Source organism: Microcebus murinus, chromosome 28, assembly GCF_040939455.1.
Source record: "Microcebus murinus isolate Inina chromosome 28, M.murinus_Inina_mat1.0, whole genome shotgun sequence".
Taxonomy (NCBI): Eukaryota; Metazoa; Chordata; class Mammalia; order Primates; family Cheirogaleidae; genus Microcebus; species Microcebus murinus.
The window spans coordinates 3,329,480-3,344,372 of NC_134131.1; the positions used below are offsets into that span (position 1 = coordinate 3,329,480).

The 14,893-nt window shown below is 39.0% G+C and overlaps 1 non-coding gene across 1 annotated transcript; it reads left to right on the top strand.

Moving 5' to 3' along the window:
• The first annotated feature begins 369 nt into the window (after window positions 1-369).
• LOC142865026 (U6 spliceosomal RNA) lies at window positions 370-476 on the top strand. Its single transcript, XR_012915328.1, has one exon. It is a non-coding gene; the product is annotated as a U6 spliceosomal RNA (small nuclear RNA).
• Window positions 477-14,893: the final 14,417 nt, after the last annotated feature.

The window sequence follows — 14,893 nt, forward strand, 5'->3', positions numbered from 1 at the left end:
CGGTTTGGTCACTGCGTTCTCGTCTAGCCTTGTTGTCTTGCACTGTTTTCCTTCCCTCTCTCTGTTCTGCCCACTCCGGCCCTCTGCCATGTCGTCTCACGTGGCCACTGCCTATCTGCCCCTCTTCCTCTTAGGTGCCTCCCTAAATAAGGCAAATACTTCTATTTTTCCGTCCAATAGGATGGTGATTCTCTGTGTCACAGAAACGAGTGTGGTTATGATTTTACATTTATATGTGTGATGCATGGGTTAACATCTACTTTCCGGACGATAAGCTCCATGAGAACAAGAACCATGTCTATTCAGCTCATTATTGCATCCCCTGAACTTATCCAATGCTTGGAACTCAGCACTCAAGAATATTTCTGAGTGCTCACTTCGGCAGCACATGTACTAAAATTGGAACGATACAGAGAAAATCACATTGGCCCCTGCACAAGGATGACATGCAAATTCGAGAAGCGTTCCATATTTATATAGCGCATGTTCTCACTCATATGTGGGAGCTAAAAATATTGATCTTATGGAGACAAGAGAGAATGATGGTTAGCAGAGGCCAGGAAGGGTAGTGGGGAGAGTGGGATGAAGAGGGGATGGTTAATGGGCACAGAAATACAGTTAGATGGACGGAATAAGGTCTAGTGTTGGGGAGTACAGTAGGGTGACTACAGTTCATAATAATTTATTGTCTATTTCCAGATAACCAGAGGAGTGGAGTTGGAATGTTCCTACCACAAAGAAATTATAAATGTTTGAGGTGCTTACCCTAATTTGATCATCACACATTGTATGCCTATATCAAAACATCACATGCACCCCACAAATATGTACAACTATTACGTATCTATAAAATTTTTTTAATTAAAAAAAATATTTCTGAGATGAGGGAATAAATGTCCAGATACATTGCAATTATGTTTTCCTATGTTACAAAGGCCATATATCTATAGTACATCATATCTGGTGGAACTCCTAAGGAGTATGGTTGGGGACTTCTCTATGATACTATCATTACTAATCAGGTTAAGTAACCCGAGTTGCTGAAACACACAGTCTCAGCGTATCAGCTGTTCAACACAAGCGAGATTGATGGTTCAGTCTTGGCTCGGTCAACCATATGGGTGGGAAATGAGAGATTGCTCTGCTCCACAAAGCCATGCAGGGACCCAGGCTCCTTCCTTCTATGCTAATCTTCCCCCCCTTAAATCTCAGAATCCCCCTGAGATTCTTGGCATCTTGTCACCCAACAAGCAAAGAAAGCCAAGGGTGAGGTCCTAAGTGGATGTATCACTTCTATCCACATTCTGTTGGCCAAAACATACTCGTAAGTTCCCGCCCCATTGTGAGGCAGGCTGGAAAATGTGGCCTTCCTACTGCTACACATCATTTCGTTTCGGCTGCAATCAGGTAAAATGACTTAAAATTTGCTAGCAGTTACTGGATCCTCTAAAAATTACATTACCCGTGAGGAAAGGAGAGCTACTCGAAACCAAACTCTCAAGTAAGGAAAACGCCAACATTAAATGGACCGATTTAGTGGTATTGTGTCTGTCTAGGAATGTGCTGCATGGTTTGGTAAATACAGTTTTCCTACTGCAGAGAATCACAAAACAAGTACATTTTGAAAATGAACTTTGAAGAATCAGCTGGAGGGTATACACATTTTCATATTCACTTTAGGATTCTTCATTTTCATATTGTACTAGTTAATGTGCCAAAATGAAAATAGCTTCCCACAAAATGGAAGTTGCACTGTAAAGTTGGAATTGGTGTTATCTTTTGCCGCGTTACAATGGGATCTCAGAAGGAGTGATGTAAGTGTGGAAGTAGGATCCTCTCCTTGAATGTTTCCCTGAGGTTCTGTCAGCCAGATCAGGAAAATAAAAACGTATGCAGGATTGACTTTTCCATCACCAGACACAGAAAGAGCCTGGTAGAGAACTCAGTTGAAAGAGGACACGTACATAACTGATTGGCAGTATCGTAAAGACACCATTTTAGGCTTGACATGGAAGATATTGTTGAAGAATAATGTATCTGAGAAAAAAAATCAGCTCGCTCTATACAACTGCCAAGTTCAGTGTTACTCTACCTAAGGCATCTGTCTCAACCTTAATATTTGGGAGAGGTTTTTGTCTTTTAATTGAAGTCGTTCCTTTGAGGAAATACGTAGCATGCATCTATTTTTGCTCTTCCATGTACAAAGCAGACATGGAACTGGATTTCAGATTCAGCGACAGAGGAAGGCTAAGATTAAATAGGTGGCCTATGAAATGAATTGAATCGTTTGTTTCATGGGGGCATGCTTACCAATTTTGTGCTTTTGTCTTTACTAGTTGGCAACTCATTGAATACCCTTTATTATTGCTTTCTCCCATTTCGAGGGGAGGAAAGGACAGTGGTATTATCCTTCATGGTCAGTACCTCCATCTGTCATCTCCCTTCTTAGACGATAAAAGGTTACATCTCAACCAAGTCCTGTATTTTCCTGACCCTAAAGCACACCATTTCTTATTTACCACTAAGGAAGAAAAACTAGTGCTACTTCGACTATAACGTAATGCTTTCTTATCACCTAGAATTTTTATTCTATACTTACCAAAAGAACAGTCTTAGACTTAGACACATATTTTTTCATCATATTTCACACTTGTGCAAACATAAAGAGTAAAACATAAGTAAAATAAATTTGTTAAAGTATTCCTAAAACTTCTGCATATTTATAATTCAACCCTTCTGAATTCATTTGTGATGCAGTTGTTGACGTTTATGGTTTTTAATACACTCTAATCTCCTGCGCCATCGTGAACATTGAGATGTTCTTAAAAGAATGCTTAAAACATTGTTCCACTGTTGTCTCCAAGACCTTCCTCCAAACAGCCGACACTCAGGTATGCAGTAAGTTTTTGTAAGCACAGGTAGTAGTAACTCTGTTACAACCACGGCCTGGGCGGTAGCGGCATTAAGCTGTGAAAAAAGAATGTTGAGAATTTGTTAAATACTATGTATTGTTGAAGGTGCATCTGAAAACATAGCATAACCCAATGGCTCATCTAAATACTCTAATTTATCAGCTGTTTTTAGAATATGAAATATAACTACCATCACATATCTTTTCTTATTTAGCCTTTTTTAATTAATAGATTTAATTGTATTGGACAATCCTTTCTTCTTGGTATTTAAACTCTTCAAATTATGATTACAACGAATTTCTTATTCACTGTGTTCATTGTTATTCACAAATTATTTTTATAGAAACAACAAACTTTCCGTGAAATTCATGTACACAAGTGTATATTAAAATCGTTACAGTTCTGTCTTTACTCAAACTTTTTAAATTCAAATTTTAACTCTCTCTAGCCTCTCAAATTCAACGCAGTTCAAAAGAGGCATTCCTCAGGTATTGTTATATTATATTCCTGAAGAGCTATGGATAAGTCAGATGTTCTTAAGTAGAATCACGGTTTTCTATCATCTTAGATTTTTACATCAGAGTTGATTTTCTTAATTTCTGCTAGATAGTAACACTCCACCCTCTCCCCAAACTGGCTTTTAACTTTCTCTCTCTCACTTTCACCTACCTCTCTTTTTAAGATAGATAAAGTTATGTAACTTTAGCTTAACTTACTTGGGAGTGCTCAATGTTTGAAATAAGCTCTCTACAAATACTTTTGTGAAGTCTTAAAAATCCATGTGTATGGTGATTAATAAACCCAATGATTATCTGGTTTAGATTTGTTTTGTTTTATGGGCTGGCTTAAATTGGGGACATTTCAGCTTTCATTTATGAAGTAACACCCCTAAACATGTTCGGTTGAACACCGTAACCTACCCTAACAACCTTGCCATAAAAGCAAAGGATTCCTTATCAACTCTATTATTTTTTATTTGTGTTTTAATTGTTTTTTTCTGTGTGTGTTTTAAAATACATTCTCCATGGTAGTAACTATGTGAGTCTTAGAAATGCAACTAGACAGATGTACTGACCACGGTTACCAAGGGAGCAGTTTCCTTGGCGATGGCCAACAGTCATCAAAGCAGTTCACGTTCTCTTTCCTTCCCATGTGACTTGCTCTCACATGTTTCAAAACTTGGGTAGTGGAAGCAGCTCTTTGTAAATCATAAGCCTCTACCCACTCAGCACACCACCAATTTTCAAGAAGCAGGCAAGTAAGAGCGGGTGGTAAATTGTTCATGATGTTCTTTGAGAAGTTTCACAAGGGCCCCAAGCCACAATTCACCGTGAAGGATTTCTGGTCTGTCCAACTTTCAATTTCAAGCCAGAATTTACCCCAGGCATTTGATGAAGATCCAAACATTGTACCGGCCAATGCCCAAGAGTCAAAGCTGCAAGAGATCCAATAACAAGGACAAACTCTTTCACAGAGTAAATATTTTCTAGTGGTTAAAGAGAGAGGTATAAAGAATCAAGTATTTTCTCAACTATGACTTGCAATCCAACTGTGTTGCCTCTGTCTATATTTCTACAAGTCCTGAATGAGAATATTAATACCTACTTGTAGAATACATTTTGATCCTCTAATAAAAGTCTATGATTAAGATGGGTTGATTGTTTTTAATCTTAAGAAAAGTTAGGAAAAAATTATTTAGTTACATTCTTGAATCTTGAAAAATTAAAGTGGGTTGCAAAAACTACAATAGACTATTGTTTTTGCAAACAGGGCATAGAACATGATTGGTATGTAACTGCTGAGAGGTAGGCCTCCATGTGAATGTCTTCCATGCGCAATGTCATTTTCTCCTCACAGTAACTCTGGCTGGCATGCATTATTATTTTTCTCATTTTACACATGAAAAACAGAGGCTCTCAGATAATAGTTCGTTAAATTTCTACCAGTAGTAATTAGTGTGAGGATTTGAACTCCAGGCAAACTGACTGCAGATACCATGGTCATCTCCACTGCTCTACAATACTCCCTCAGTATGTGTGCAGACTCCCTTCTTTGTCAATTATCATGCACCCATTGCTTTTCTTTCCTCCTATTCTCCTTCCTGCATAGATATGGACTCTTGCAACTGTGTATAAAATCCAAGAATCCAATACATCAATGCAGAGTTGTGAAAACATAGAAAAAGAATTTGTAATAAATTTCCAAAAGTTTTTGCCTAACTACAAATTTTGGAAATAAGAAAAATACCAATGGAGACATTCATGTCCCCAAAGGTATTAAGAAATATAGTTGCGATACAGGGTTGAGCAGTCATGTCAAACTTAATCAGATTGTTTATCCATAGCATTCATTTCCTTGCACTAGAATTATTTCAGCATATTTTTTCCAACGGAGTTTCAGTTTGAGGCTCCACATATGCAAAGGCAGGGAGGAAAAAACAGAAAAGAGTAACAAATATTACTAATATTAGGGATTGGGTCTGAAAAAATGAAGGCAGATAAAAGCAGTATGTGTTATACTACACTCTAAGCAGTATTTGTAGGCCAGATTGAGTTAAGAGCACATTCTCTTCTAAGAAGGATTTGAGGATTGGCTACACCCCCCTCCAACCAATCGATAGTTTAAAATTTTTTGTTTCTAGATGAATCTTTCTCCTTAGTATATATCTCATATTCCAAAATTAAACATGAAACTATTCTCCAATGTCTGCCTTTCAGAGAAAATTTAAAAGCCATTCTTAATTTGGTCATTGGGCACAAAGTATTAAGTATTTGCAGTATCTTTTTATCCTTTTAAAAATAGATACCTCCTAACTATGGCCCATTACCACTGCGTCTTTAACAGCCACGTTGTGGTTTGGGGGTTGTTGTTTTTTTTTTTTTAAGTGACACAACGTGACTGATGTAATCTGGCATGATTCATTACGATGTCAAGCATCAGCAGAACATTTTGAAAAAATATTCATCAAAATCTATTACTGTAGAAATTGCCACTTGCAGATTCTTTTTCTGCTTAATTTCCTGCGTGGTGAAACAGCACCTTGTTGACGTCAGGGGACATGTTTTTAGGAAGTGTGGTTATTAAAGTAAGTGTTCCTGAAGCCCCGGGATTACCTTAAGGCTTGCCACTAGGCATCTAAGGAATAGCAAGCAAAATCTCAAAGAAGTTTCTCCCACCTACCCACTATCTGTGGCTAAAAGAAATGTAGTGTTGTGACTCCTGCTCTTACTTGATCTGTCTTTTTGACTAGCAGGGATGAAGGTCAGTATGTTCAGGTTGGCCGAAGCTTAATTAGACAATGATAAAGGGAAGGAGAGCTAGGTCATGGGCTCCCCTGGCTGGCTGTTGCTCACATGGATGGGGAAGATTTTTGCTACATAAAGCTCAGGGTCAAAAGGCAAGAATCAAACGCCTCTGTTTTTTCTCTCCAACAGACAGACATTCATAGACTGGCTTCACCATCCATGTTGTAACTGGCAGCGACCCCGATAGAGGCCAGTGACAGCCCTGTTTGCAAACACCCTAAAGCCAGATCAAACTGATGGTCATAGGACACCGAGGGCACAATTCCTTGCCTGGCTTGTGCCTCAGTGTCCCTCTTAGGAGCAAGATGGAGAAGGGCTATAAGTCAAAAAAAATATTCTGAGCCAATATAGATCACCATTATATTATTAGATTAAACAATTCTCTAGTTTCAATGTAATGTTGTTTCACTTGTATATTAAACCTTTTCTTTAACAAAAAAGGAATCCATCTCTCCAAAGCTAATATTTACTATATCTGCTTAAGCAGATTCAATAATTGCCAGATGAAGCCTCATTTTGGCCAGTACTTAAATGTCTTTTCAACTGGTTTGTAAAATATTTCGTGTTTGGCTAACTCCTAAGATCATCATCCTACCAATCAGAAATTGTTTCTTCCTTTATACTTGACATGCAATGAGTTATTAAAATGCTACAATTTTTAAAAAAGATTTGTGTGAAGTTACCTGTTTAGAGATACATCTTAAAACTTACCAGAATTTTTTTTTAAAAGAAAGATCCTTTGGAGTAGATTCACAATTTGTTTTTCAAAAATTACTTTGGCATAAAAATTCTCTTCTGCCTCAATTTCATGTGTACTACCAAAATGCACATCATGTTTTCCATGACTGTATTTTTTTAGCTTCTTGCCATGCCCCCTGCCATTTTTATATTCTATGTTATGAGTGTGGCATACAGCAAAAGTATGCATTCAAAAAGGTTCGTTGAGCACATACTAGGTGCTAGTCAGTGTACTAAGCCCTGAGAACACACATTAAACAAAACAATGTATCCCTCTCTCATTTATAGTGCTTACCTTCTATGGGGATGATAGAAAGTAACCAAATGCATTCGTAAATACATAATGTGTGAGATTTGATGAATGCTAGTAAGAAAAAAAAGTAGAGTGAAGGTATAGGAAATAGTGGAGACACTCTGATTCATTTGCTCATTTATTCAAAATATATTTATTAAACACACTAAGCACCCATTATGTGCTAGGCTAGAATGACGTAGAAGGCAAGACAGACATAAGCCCTGGCTTAAAGCTCATTATAGGAGACAGAAACTTCAATATAACCAGTATATTAAGTATCTTGAACCCTAATGGGGTGGTACAGTCATGAAGTGGTACAACCATTACTTTCAGGTGTGCCCTATCCATGTTTCCTTTCCTATCCTTTAATGATACATTGGAGCTTCTGTCTGGGATCTCCAGAAAGCCTTGAAGGCATCTTCCTCACACAGAGATCACCATGGTGTGGCTTAAGTTCTTGTGATGCCTCAGTCTCCACCCAAAGCTTTTTAGAAGGTAGACTTCCAAGGTAAAGAGCTGGCAAGATAATGTGAGCCTGGTCCAATTGACTCACACAAAACTGGTGTGTGCTTGTTGTATCAAGTAAGCTATACAGGATGGTTCACTGTTGCCCTTTCTTCACCTACTTCTCTCTCTCTCTCCAGTTAATTTTCTCACGTTCAAAAGGGCACAGGGATAGATCAACAAGGATGGTATACAACAAGTGTCCAACTAGAAAGTGGAATCCCAATCTTTCCTCCTGCAGACACCCACTATCTCTTCAAGAGAGTGTCTTGAAGCTCCCTCACTTGGTTAGGGGAATAGACCATTCTATTTTCATTCTCCACAAGGAGGGAAGGAGAAAGCCACAACTTTGCTCTCAGCATCTCTAATCTTTCATACTCTTTACATTTTATAGAGTCGAGTGGGAAATAAAAATTATGAGATATGAAAAGCAGGAAAATGTGACATACAATCAAAAGAAAACATAGCCAAAAGAAGCAGACCAATAGATGACCCAGTTATTGAAATTAGCAGACAAAGCCTTTAAATAACTATTATAAAGGTATTGAATATTTCATTGAAAAGGATAGATATAATGGGGGTATTTTTGGCAAGAAATAGAAACTTTCCAAAGAACCAAATGGAAATTCTAGTGTCAAAAATATCTGTTATTTTAAAAATCCATGGGAGGGGCTTATCTACAGATTAGATACCAAAGAATAAATAATTAATAAAGGCAGGTCATCAATAAAAAGGTATTCAGATTGAAGCTGGAGGTAGGGGGAGTTGAAAAACTTAAATATATGCAGAGAACATCAGTAAGCTGTGAGATAATTCCAAAAGGTCTAATCATATAATTGGAGTCCTGTAAGAAAATAGAGAATGAAGCAGAAAAACATTTCAAGAAATGATGTTGAATTTTCTCCAAATGTATTAAAAACTTCAACCCATAGGTCCAAGAAGCTCAACAAACCCCAGCAAGTATAAATATAACACAAAACAAACTATACTTGGATAAAAGTATAAAATGTTAGATTAGACTAAGTTACATAGGTTCCTTTTCTGGAGAACTTCCTAGAGCCATTAGCATATACGTTGCAAAATTCCTACAGGGCAATATAATAGACACGTTTCATAGTTTTGGGTTTTTTTTAATCACTTTTTTTAGGAGACCATTCTAGAGCTACCATTCTCAGCCACATACTTTGGGAAATTCTGGGACAGACAGAGAGAGAGAGAGAGAGAGAGAGACTAAAAATGGGAAATTTCATTATAATGATGTGAAGAACCTCTTTTATAAGCACAACTAGTGGAGTAAATAGCTTTATCTAAGATGAGAACAAATATTCAGGTAAGAGGATAAGCATATTCTAGGTGAATTGAAGGCTTCTGTAAGAGTAAGATACCAAAAAGGAATATTCACCTGCTAACCCCTGAGATCTGGGTATGTGGCCTTATTTGGAATTAGGGTTTTTGTAGATGCAATCAAATTAAGATAAGGTCATACTGGATTAGGGTGGGTCCTAAATCCAATCACTGAGGTCCTCATAAAGGGAAACACAGACACGTGAACACACACACACAGGGAATGCTATATGAAGATGGAAGCAGAGATTGGGGTTGATGCAGCTACAAACCAACACCACCAAGCATTGCTGGTGACCCCAGAAACTAGGAAGAGGCAAAGAGGTGTTCTTTCCTAGAGCCTTCAAAGGGACAATGGCCTGTGGTCACTTTGATTTGGGGATCTCTAGTCTCCAGAACTGTGAGAAACTAAATTGCTATTTTAAGCCACCCAATCTGTAGTACTTTGTTATATTGTCCGTAGGAAACCGATACACATAGGTATCCGTTTGAACCATACAGAGTTGTTCTTTTTCCAGATCTAGATGAATGTCAAGCCATTTCATAGACTTCAGCCTATCATTACTTTTTAGGTGGCGCACTAAGTTACAGAGAGATACATTCCTAGAACCAAGGTTACACAGCTAGAAAGCCAGCCTTTGGATTCATAATCTGGAGCCCATGCTTTTTGATAGCTTTAACACAATACATATGCAGAATTCGAAAGTATAAGCGAGTGGTTTAATTTTTGTTCTCCTTTGTGTTCTCAGGTAATGTCATCATGGAGCAGGAGGGACTTATGCTAATCTATATCAGATGAAATAGTCATTGACAAACATCTAAGAGAAGATGGGAAGACATGGTAAGAACCTTGATCTCTCTCTGTCTATGACATCACGACTATTTTTGAGTACAGAACCTTGAGCCAAGCCCCTTTTCTAAGTGCGTTGGAAGTTGACTCTATACTTCATCAGATGCAACATGGACCATAAATTTTTGTTTCTTGCTGCAGACCCTCATGTAAGGGGAAAACTATATCTAGTACATTATACATACATAGATGCAACAGACTAACTTCAGGTGTGGCTTGGTGCATGTCACAGATGATTTGACCAAGATCCTCTGCTTTCTCGGGGTTGGCTTATTGCTCAAAAGATGAAATAATAAATGCCTGCTAGCAATTCTTGGGGCTTTTTCCCCCCTCTCACCCTTTACCCAACATATATGAAAACATCGATCTCTTCCTTTAACTATAGGATCAATATCCTTGGCATGTTGGATTTGATCATTTGGTTAAGATGCCCAAGCTTTGAACCAATCACCGTAGCCAAGAAGGGTGAACTCAACTTGGCTTTCTCACCCAGGGCTGGGAGAGAACTGGGCTTCCCCTGGAGTAGATGAGCAAAGAGAAGATCCCAAATGGGAAATCAGACAAAAAAAAAAAAAAAAATAGACCCTAAGAGGCCCAAAATAGCAAATATCTACCAGAAGGATATAAATTAAGGTTTCCATTTAAAATTTATACATGAGACGTGGTTGAAAAATAACTCATTGCTTCCCGGATCTGGATAGCCATAATCAAGTCATGTCCCTTGAGTACCAACAGTGTGTACCTTAATGGGCCGATGTTAATTGGTCGCCAGTGAGAAGCCTGTGGCCTTCCCTTGCACCGTTGTTTTTAAAAAGGTCCCACTGAAGTCATTTATATATTTTAGAGTAGTTAATATGCCCCAACGGGCCTGCAGCAAAAGATGCATTTTGAAATATCTAATGAGTAAATGGGGCATTTAGTAAGACACAGTCTAATTACTTTAGGTCTTTGTAAAATATTAATTTAAGGCAACCACAGCATTAAGGAATAAGTTTGCCAAGCGGTGCTCAGTGATTTAGCTCCTCGACTGCCATTAATATCAATAGAAGTCTTGCAGCTCACTTGCCGCCCATTGCTTTGGAAATGTACCCTAAGGTATAGAAATCAGCTACTGTGAATTTCATTTTCAATTAAAGTTCCAGAAGGAAGTGTGGTATTGGGCTGTGGTCTTGGGAGCCAGCGTCCACAAACTGCAATTTGCATTTTTATCTTGTGACATTGTTGTTGAGCTTCTAGAGTGAATGACATTTCAAATTCTAGGGAAAAAAAAAAAAAAACACCTGTAGGAATAAAGCCAATTATTGTTTCAGGAGAATATGATTTGCCTTTGGAATTGAAATACTTTTCCAGCCGGGCGCGGTGGCTCACGCCTGTCATCCTGGCGCTCTGGGAGGCCAAGGCGGGAGGATCGCTCAAGGTCAGGAGTTCGAAACCAGCCTGAGCAAGAGCGAGACCCTCCGTCTCTACCAAAAATAGGAAGAAATTAATTGGCCAACTAAAAATATATAGAAAAAATTAGCTGGGCATGGTGGTGCATGCCTGTAGTCCCAGCTACTCGGGAGGCTGAGGCAGGAGGATGGCTTGAGCCCAGGAGTTTGAGGTTGCTGTGAGCTAGGCTGGTGCCACGGCACTCACTCTAGCCTGGGCAACAGAGTGAGACTCAATCTCAAATAAATAAATTACAAAATAAAATACTTTTCCAAAACCTTTACATTGTGTATATGCCAGTCCAGATTTGTTAGTGCACTCTCCTAAAGATGCCAGATGTCAGCTCTCATACACCTTGAAATGAACCCTAAATAATTCTTAGTGGAAACTTACAAAAGAGGACCCCTAAACAACCTTGAAGTTGTCTTGCATAGGGCTATCTCAGGTAGGACAGCTCCCCGGCTGTTGACTTGGCTGGTTTGAGCACCCATGGAAGGGAATGTACTGGAAGTTTTTTTGTGCCATTCTAAAACGCCTGACTCGACTTAGAGAGGCTCCTTAGACCTTTCTCCCAGCGGCTACCTTGCCTGGCGTCACTTCCGTAGCCTCATGGATGAAATCTCCAAATGCAGTGGGCAAAGTATTCTAGGAAACGAGTGATCATCCTTTTCTCCCTACACCTTCGCGATCACAAGCCTGGACCTGGGCAGGAGGAGTGGCCACACTGTCGTGGAGTGCAACGAGGGGTGCTGGGATGGGAAGGGCTGTGCAAACATTGTGAAGATGACACATGCTCTGGTGGTGCCAGGGCAGAATCACTGCGGTGGAGGTGGGTTATGGAACAAGCAGCTCCCTAAAACCTTGCAAAAGGCAAAAGTGGCTTTCCTGCTAGTGTTTGTGGTTAAAAGTTTTGAGAAACAGCTGCTTTTGCTGCTTTAGCAGGGAAACAACATATATCATGTAAGGGAGCATGCAGCAAAGACGTAGTTTTGGAAACCATCCAGGGCGGCTCGATATCACTCAAGATTTATTTATGGCCGTGCCACACGCTTTCATGTCCAACTTCATCCAATCCCTTCTTCTAGAGAGTCTTAAATTTCTGGATCCCTTTGCAAATTGCAAGAGCTAATTTAATTTGGGGGTGGGCAGGCTAAGTCCCCATGCTCCCTTTCAACTCCAGCAAATATTTCACTGTTTGTAATGCCTCTTAATACGCTAAACAATATTTATGCCGCACTCCACAACATTTTATAACTTTCTTCTAATTGCCTTAGCAGTCTCTAAAACCAGAGCTTAGCACTTCGATAATAAGCGTATTAATTTGTCTAACGTTTAAGTTCTTACAAAGGAAGAGACAAGCATTAATTTTGTTTAGTTAAAACAAGCTTTGCTTTTGAACAGCAGGTGGTAATTGAAACAAAACAAGGACTCATTAGAGGAGCGTCTGGTGGCTCACGATACAAACAGAGCACACTGGAAAACCCAAACACAAGAGCCCTGAAATAAAGTGGTCATCATCTAATTAACAGAACATGTTTTAATTACCGAGTAAACCATGCAGCGCCGTGTGTCAATTTAACTGATGTGCTAAGTGCCAGTTTACAATATCAGAAACAGACAAATAATTGGAATCTAATTACATGCAGGTCTATTGCACACCAGCGCCTCCAGCCCATCTTAATAAACAAGTTTTTACATCAAACCATGAATAGCAAATACAGCCGTGCTGTTAATTGCTACATTGTGATATTGGGACTTTGCCAGCTCTGACTATTAAAATAAGCTCTTGTGTGGATTGCAGTTTCTCTGCTACGCTTTAATTAGAATCAAATGAGAGGCAGAGATCGGGCTGTATTACTGCAATTCAATATATGTAAATAAGATAACTGGCTAATCTTTTTATTTTATTTCTGAGCCTCCATGCAATAGGCGGTTTAGTTATGGTAATAGGTTATCACTTTGCAAATGAAGTAGACTTGCGCTGTGAGATGAATCAAGAAACATGTAATCTTTGCTAGAGAGTCTAAATATTCCCCATCATCGCACGTGGGATCCAGAGAACTTTCTTGCCCAAGATATATGAAGCTATATTTTTAATGCCCATATTGGCCTAGTTTTTTCAACGATAGCTTTCGATGTTGTATTTCACTTGTCTAAATAAACGCGTGATCCATAACATGCTATTTGCAATGCTCAGACAGATATTTCAAGATAAAGTCTTTTAATGGAGAATCATTTGTTTGAGTACTTGAAAGGTTGCAGAGAAGGTCCACATAAATACTGTATAATGCAAATTTTAAATTAAGACCAAGGCACAGATACTGCTCATATTTCATACTGTATATAAATGTGCAGCTTGTCAGAGAACTAATCAGGGATTCAGAAATACCGAGTATGAAAATGAAATCTATGGTAGGGGCACTGATGGGCCATTTTTCTGTATTTTCCAAATAGGGAAGTAGATGGTATAGCTATTGTTGAAAAATTACCAAGTAATGATCTCCTGGGAAGATCTCCTTATGTTTCATTAGAATTGTAATTAGAAGTGCCCGTGACCTTGAGAACCTGGCTTGCAGGAACAAGCTCTCCTCTCTTTTGTTTAAGAAAAACCTCTAAGTTTCCTCTACTCCTGGGCCTGAGGCGGTGGGAACTGAACTCCACAGACAGAACATAATAAGGCATTTAAAATGCACTTCTGTGTTGCAATAAATGGAAATAAGCAAAAATACAGAATGGGTTATCATCCATTCAATTGTAGTTGTAGTTTGTCATTATACATTAAAACCATTCAGAGACTTCCTCCGTAGGGGGTGGGGTGGGGGGCTTGGGGGACGTGTAGTTTTTGCCATTTCCTAGGTCCATCCAGTGCTTAGAAACTATCTTCTAATGAAGATGGGAATGCTCTATTGAGTATCTAGAAACTCCCAGGACTTTAAAGACAACCCTAAGCCTTTTTCAACTCCTGCCTTGAAGTATGAAAGCCAAGCCACTCATTGGCTTGAGCTAAAGTCAGCCTGAAACAGTACTCAGCAAACTTGGCCCGGATCCTTGGCTATTTAAATTTCCATCACACCATTGTCGGAGGCTCCTGTTGGAGGCTTTCGCATGGTTTGCCTGGTGGACGTGTTCCAAGTCCCAGAAGGGAGCAAGTGCACCACGCAAAACACTGGAAGGGTCCGCGTGTTTCCAGCACCTCGCTGGATACTTCGTGCAGGGGTGAAAACATTCCTGGTACTCATGTTGTTGGCGAAATCACAAAGGATTTCAGGCTGGTACCTCATCCATCTCGGCTCAGAAATGACATGGAGCCTCCCGGTCGATTGTTAAAAAAACAAAACAAAACAAAAAAAAACAACTCCATGTCTCCCCTGGGTTGTTTTTTTTTTTTTCCCAATCCTGCAAAAAAAAAAAAAAAAAAAAAGGCATGCCAACCCCAGTAACAATATATAATCAAAATGTTTAAAATGCAAAGTAAATGTGTATTAAAAAAAAAAAAAAAAAAAGCACAGGGGCAGGA